Genomic DNA, 7,920 nt, shown 5'->3' with positions numbered 1-7,920 from the left:
ACAACAGAGAGTCTAACCAGCAGGCTAGAATAAGCAGAAGAGAGAATTTCTGACCATGAAGACAGGCTGTTTGAATTAACACAGGCAGAACAGAAAAAAACAAAAAAGAATTTAAAAAATAGAAGAAAATCAAAGAGAGTTAACAGATAACATAAGTGCTCAAATATCCAAATCATGGGTATTCCAAAAAGGGAGGAAAATGGAAATGGCATTGAAAACATATTCGATGAAATAATAGCAGAAAAATTCCCAGGTATACAGAAAGTTACAGATCTTCAGATTCAGGGGGCCCAAAGATCCCCAAATATATTCAACCCATAAAGGTCCTCTCCTAGACATGTTATAGTCAAATTGGTAAATCTCAAAGACAAAGAGAGAATCTTAAAAGCTGCAAGAGAGAAGTGGCAAGTCACCTATAAGGGAGCTCCAATCCAGACTAATATCAGATTTTTTATCAGAAACCCTTAAAGCCAGAAAAGAATGGGATGATATATTCAAAATACTAAAGAACAAAAATTGCTAGCCAAAAGTACTTTACCCAGCAAACCAATCCTTCCAAAATGATGGACAAATGGTGTATTTCTCAGACAAACAAAAACTGCAGGAGCTCAATACCACATGAACAGCCTTACAAGAAATTCATAAGGAAGTACTGGGTTGATACCTGAAAAACAACCATCACTGCCATGAATACACCACAAAGAACAAAACCTACCAGTAAAACAAAAATGCTAACAATAAAGAAAAAAATAGTTTGTCTACCAACCCAGGAAACCAACAAATACAGAAGACAAACAGAAAATCAGAAAGAAAGGAACAAAAGATACTTAAGACATTGAAACAAAAACGAGTAAAATGCTAGGAGTAAATCAACACCTTTCAATAATAACTCTAAATGTAAAGGGATTAAATTCCCCACTCAAAAGACACACACTGACTTGCTGGCTTAAAAAAATGGACCCAACAATATGATGCTTTCAAGAGACTCCCCTCACCTGTAAAGAGACATATGGACTAAAAGTGAAAGGATGGAAAAAGATATACCATGGAAATAGAAATGAAAAATGAGCTGGAGTAGCTATTTTTATGTCAGAAAAAATAGACTTTAAACCAAAAACCATAGAAAGAGATAAAGAAGGCCACTATATAATGATAAAAGAATATATCCATCAAGAAGACATAATAGTCATAAGTATATACGCACCAAAAGTTGATGCAACCAGATTTACAAAGCAAAAACTATTAGACCTAAAGAATGAGATAGACACTAATACCATAATAGCAGGGGACCTGAACACCCCACTCTCAATACTGGACAAATCATCCAGACAAAGAATCAATAGAGAAACACAAGATCTAAACAACACTTTAGAGCAATTGGACTTGGCAGATATCTACAGAACATTCCATACAGCAACTCAGAATATTCATTCTTCTCATCAGCACATGGATTTTCTACAGGATAGATCACATGTTAGGTCACAAATCAAGTCTCAACAAATTGAAAAAAATTGGAATTATTCCATGTACTTTTTCAGATCACAATGGATTAAAATTAGAAATCAGTAACAAATGAAACTCTGGAAACTATACAAACACATGGAAATTAAACAGCATTCTACTTAATGATATATGGGTCCAAGAGAAATTAAACAGGAAATAAAAAAAATTTATTGAAACTAATGAAAATAATAATACATCATACCAAAACTTGTGGGATACTGCAAAAGCAGTATTAAAGGGGAAATTTGTCACATTAAATGCTTACTTCAGAAGAATGGAAAGATGGCAAGTGAACAACCTAACACTTCACCTTAAAGAAGTAGAAAAACAAGAACAATCCAAGCCAAAAGTTAGAAGACAGAAAGAAATAATTAAGATCAGAGCAGAACTTAATGAAATAGAATCCCCCAAAATGATACAAAATATCAATGAAACAAAAAGTTGTTTTTTTTGAGAAGATAAATAAAATGACAAACATTTAGCAAGGCCAACTAAGAAAAAAAGAGAAAAGACCCAAATAATAAATATTAGAAATGAATTAGGTGATATTACAACTAATACCTCAGAAATACAAGGAATCATTAGAGACTACTATAAAGAATTATATGCCAACAAATTTGAAAATCTGGAGGAAATGGATAAATTTCTAAGCACATACAAACCACCAAAACTGAGCAAAAAAATATAGAAAATATGAACAGACCAATAACAATAAAAGATATTGAAGCTGTTATCAGAAGTATCCCAACAAAGAAAGGCCCAGGACTGGATGGGTTCACTACAGTGTTTTACAAAACCTTCAAAGAGGAACTAATACCAATTCTCTACAAACTCTTTGAAAAAATTTGAAACACAGGCCATTCTCCCAAACTCATTCTATGAGGCAAACATCACCCTGATACCAAAACCAGACAAAGACACATCAAAAATAGAAAACTACAGGCCAATATCCTTGATGGATATAAATACAAAATCCTCAATAAAATACTAGTGAATAGAATACAGCAACACATATACAAAATTATCCACCATGATCAAGTGGGATTCATCCCAGGGATACAAGATTGGTTCAACATATGCAAATCAATAAATGAGATAAACCATATTAATAAAAGCAAAGACAAAAACCATATGATCATCTCTATAGACGCTGAAAAAGCATTTGACAAAATTCAACATTTGTTCATGATAAAGACTCTCTACAAGTTACGTATGGATGGAAAGTAACTCAACACAATTAAAGCCATATATGATAAGCCCACTGCCAATATCATCCTGAATGCGGAAAAGCTAAAAGCTTTTCCCTTAAGAACTGGAACTAGACAAGGATGCCTGCTCTCACCACTCCTATTCAACATAGTTTTGGAAGTACTAGCCAGAGCAATCACAGGAAAGAAGAAAATAAGGGGCATCCACATTTGGAAAAGATGAAGTCAAACTGTCCCTGTTTGTGGATGATATGATCCTATATATTGATTAGCCTAAAGCCCCTACAGAAAAGCTGCTAGAGTTGATAAATGATTTCAACAAAGTTGCAGGATACAAAATCAGCACACAAAAATCACTAGCATTTGTATACTCCAACAGTGAACACATGGAGAAAGAAATCAAGAAAGTTAGCCCATTTACAATAGCCACCAAAAAAATAAAATGCTTAGGAATAAAGTTAACCAAGGATGTGAAAAATCTCTATGAACAGAACTACAAACCACTGTTGAGAGAAGTTAAAGAGGACACAGGAAGATGGAAAGATATCCCATGCCCTTGGATTGGAAGAATTAATATTGTGAAAATGTCCATATTATCCAAAGTGATCTATTGATTCAATACAATCCCCATCAAAATCCCAATGACATTTTTCTTAGAAATGGAAAAAACTAACCAGACATTTATATGGAATAAAAAAGACCATGCATAAGCACTATTTACAATAGCTAAGAGTTGGAACCAGACGAAATGTCCATCATCAGATGAGTGGATATGGAAAATGTGGTATATCTACACAATGGAATACTACTCTGCTATAAAAAAGAATGAAATACTGCCATTTGCAACAACATGGAAGGACCTAGAGAGAATTATATTAAGTGAAACAAGTCAGGCACAGAAAGAGAAATATCACATGTTCTCACTTATTTGTGGGAGCTAACAATAAATAAATAAATACACAAATAAACTGGGGGCAGGAGGGAAGAAGACACAACAATTATAATTCCTTGAAGTTGATATGACAAGCAAACAGATATGAGATTGTTGGGAGGGAGGAGGGAGGGAGGTTTTGGTAATGGGCCACAATAATCAACCACATTGTATATTGACAAAATAAAATAAAATTAAAAAACAAAACAAAACAAAACAAAGACCACGCATAGCCAAAGCAATCCTGAGCAAAAAAAATAAAGCTGGAGACATAACACTACCTGACTTTAAACTATATTACAAAGATATAATTACAAAAACAGCATGGCACTGGCATAAAAACAGACACATGGGTCAATGGAATAGAATAGGGAACCCAGAAATCAACCCCCACACCTACAGCCATCTGATCTTTGACAAAGGCACCAAGTCAACACTGGGGAAGAGACTGCCTCTCAGCAAATAGTGCTGGGAAAACTGGATACTCATATACAGGAGAATGAAACTAGACCTGTACCCTTCACCATATACCAAAATCAACTCAAAATGGATTAAAGAATAAATATACATCCTGAAACAATAAAACTCCTTAAAGAAAACAAGGGAAATACTCCAGGAAGTAGGAGTGGGTACAGACTTCATGAATATGACCCCCAAAGCACAGGCAACTAAAGGAAAAATAAACAAATGGGATTATATCAAACTAAAAAGCTTCTGCATAGCAAAACAAACAACCAACAGAGTGGGAGAAAATATTTGCAAAATATACATCTGACAAAGGATTAATATCCAGAATATACAAGGAACTCAAACAACTTAACAGCCAAAAAACAAATAACCCAATTGAAAAACGGGCAAAGTAGCTGAATAGGCATTTCTCAAAGGAAGATATATGAATGGCCAACAGACACATAAAAAAATGCTCAACATCACTCCACATCTGGGAAATGCAAATCAAAACCACTTTGAGATACCACCTCACTCTAGTCAGGATGGCTAATATCCGGAAGACTGAAATTGATAAGTGCTGGAAAGGTTGCGGAGAAAAAGGAAATCTCATATACTGTTGGTGGGACTGCAAAATGGTGCAGCCTTTATGGAAAATGGTATGGAGGTTCCTCAAACAATTGCCAATGGATCTACCATATGACCCAGCTATTCCACTGCTGGGAACATACCCAGAGGAATGGAAATCATCATGCCGAAGGGATACCTATACCCCAATGTTTATTGCAGCACTATTTACAATAGCCAAGAGTTTGAATCAGCCCAAATGTGCATCATCAGAGGAGTGCATAAGGAAACTGTGGTATATCTACACGATGGAATTCTACTTTGCTATAAAAAAGAATGAAATACTACCATTCACAGCAACATGGATGGACTTTGGAGAAAATTATACTAAGTGAAATAAGTCAGGCATGGGCCGGCCCGGTGGCGCACTGCTATAGTGCGCCGCTTGGGAAGCGCAGCGGCGCTCCCGCCGAGGGTTCGGATCCCACATACAGACCGGTTCCCGCTCATTGGCTGAGCGAGGCGCGGGAGCGACACCGAGGGTTGCGATCCCATTGCCAGTCCTGGTCCGGTACGGGGGTGACACTGAGGGTTGCGATCCATTGCCGGACACGGAAAAAGACAAAAAGGAAAAAAAAAAAAAAAAAGAAAGAAGTCAGGCATGGAAAGAGAAATACCACATGTTCTCACTTATTTGTGGAAGCTAAAAGTAACTAAATCAATAAACACAAAAACATGTAAAGGGTGTGGGGGAGGGGAAGACACAGTAATCACAACAATTCCTTGAACTTGTTAAGACAAGTGAACAGATATGATGTGAGGGGGGTGGTTGGAGAGAGGGAGGGAGGAAAAAGAAATCGGTAATGGGTGAACGAAAATCAACTATAATGTATATTGAGAAGTTAAAATTAAAAAGAAAAAGAAAATGAAGAGATAAGCCACAGAACAGGAGAAAATATTTTCTAATTATTTATTTAATAAATGTTGTGTATCTTGTACAAATGTATAAAAGACTTGTACATCTCAAAAACATTTAAAAATCAATTTTATAATGGGAAAAATTTATATACAAAGGGACAACAAGCACAGAAAAAATTTCTCAACATTATTAAACATTAGGGAAATCAAAATTAAAACCATAATGAGACAACACTACATATTCACTCAAATGGCCATAAATAAGAAGACAAACAATCACAAGTGTTGGGAAGAATGTGGAGAAACTGAAGATGTATGCACTGCTGGTGGATTTGCAAATTGGTACAACCACTTTGGAAAACTGTTTAGTAGTTTTTAAAATTGTTAAACATATACTTACCATTTGACCCAGCAAATTCACCTCCAGGTATTTACCCAGGAGAGATAAAAACATATGTCCATACAAAGAGATTTGTTCACCACTGTAAATAACAATATTTTTCATAATAACTCAGCAATGGAAACAACCTAAATATCTATGAACTGGTGAATGGATAAACAAAATGTAGTATATATAAACAATGGATTATCCTTCAGCAAAAGATCAGCTTACTAATATATGCAACAACATGGGCATATCTCAAAAACATTATGTTAAATGATGTGCCAGCCAGCGGCCAAAAAAAGAAAACAACAAAACAAAAACATTTATGCTAAATAAAAGAACACATAAGTAGAATCTGCATATTGCATTATTCCACATACATGAAATTTTTAGCAAAGGCCAATCTGCAGAGACAGAAAGCTGATTAGTGATTGTCTGGGGCTGGGGGCAGGAGTGGAGTTGACTGAAAACATTCATGAGGGAACTTTTTAAGTTGATGGAAATGTTCTAAAACAGGATTGTGGTGATAATTGTATAACTGTGTAAATTTACTAAAAATTGTCTAACTGTACATTTACAATGGATATATTTTATGATATGTCAACTATATCCCTATTAAGCTGTTTTTAAAAATTACAATGGGTCTCCTTGCCTGTAGTTATAATTATAACCTAAATGTTAAGTGTTAATTAAATTATTTTTTGCCCGTTTTAGTTTCATTTTCCAAGATAAAATCCCAATTAAACATTTATTTCTATTCACTATGATGTTGATGTCCTGGCTTTGTATGTTTTCACCTTAAGTGGCCTTTTTTCAGCACCAATTATCCTCAGATAATGGAGAAGTTTTATACGGATATTATTTCATAGTGTGCTATATCCCTTAGACATAGTTTAAAAATACAAGCAACATAAAACCCAACTAAAAGTAGCATAAAATTAAGTGAGTTATTGTTTGTTTTATACAATAGGAAGTCATCGTGTAGGTGGCTACTGGTAGGTTCAGGGGCTCAACATAAAATAAGATGGTTGCCTCAGCTTCAGTATCATGCGTATGTTCAAAACAACAGTAAGAAGGAGGCGGAAGTGGAAGAAGGAAAGAAAACTTTTCCAGGTAACTCTATTAAACTTCTGATCATATCTCCATTAATCAGAACTGAGTAACTTGACCTCCACAAGCTGTGGAGGAGGCTGAGGAAGAAGACACAGCTTCCTAGCTACTATAAAAGTGGAAATGGAGAAGATTCAGAATGTCAGCCTGTTTGGTCAACAAACAGTGACTATCACTTGTACTGATAACGTTATTTAGGGAATGTCAAAATAGAAACGAATTGAATGAGCATCAGCTCCCAGGATACAGGGTGCAATTGGGAATCCATGCAAGAAATGAAATGGAGACAAAAATATGATGGACCTCACTTTGTATCGTTTCCGCCTTAGCTGAGTCATCACATAATATAGGTAACAAGAGCCCTCAATCATTCAATAAAATGTGTGAAAGAAAGCTATCATTATAATGTTCAACTTTTATACAGAAATTTTCTATGAACTGCCAATGGTGTTCACTGAGAAAATTCAACTCCTGAGACATCTACCTTATAAAAACTTTGCTCACTAGTGTTCCTGGAATAGATTTATTTAGACCTAGCATTTTTTGCATAAGTGTCCAAAGGGATTGTTGAGATCCCTAGAAGCATCCTGTTAATTGCAGTTGTAGAATTTTCTTTTAGGAAACCCATTTGCAGAATATTTTCTGTATTTGATTTTACCTTCTCTTCTGATTCAGTGAAGCCTGAAATTCAGAGCAAAGAAGTCACTCTGTGAGTATCAACCAGCAAGTTAAAGTATGTAAAATAAAATACTTTTGTCTTTTCATTCCCTGTGGTCTTAATATAACCGTGACACCTAGCCACTGAAATTGAAGACTTTCAGTCAAATGATAGAACACTGACCTTGGGATTT

This window comes from Galeopterus variegatus, unplaced genomic scaffold (genome assembly GCF_000696425.1).
Source record: "Galeopterus variegatus unplaced genomic scaffold, G_variegatus-3.0.2 Scaffold10724, whole genome shotgun sequence".
Classification (NCBI taxonomy): Eukaryota; Metazoa; Chordata; class Mammalia; order Dermoptera; family Cynocephalidae; genus Galeopterus; species Galeopterus variegatus.
Note: the sequence above shows the minus strand (reverse complement) of the source record.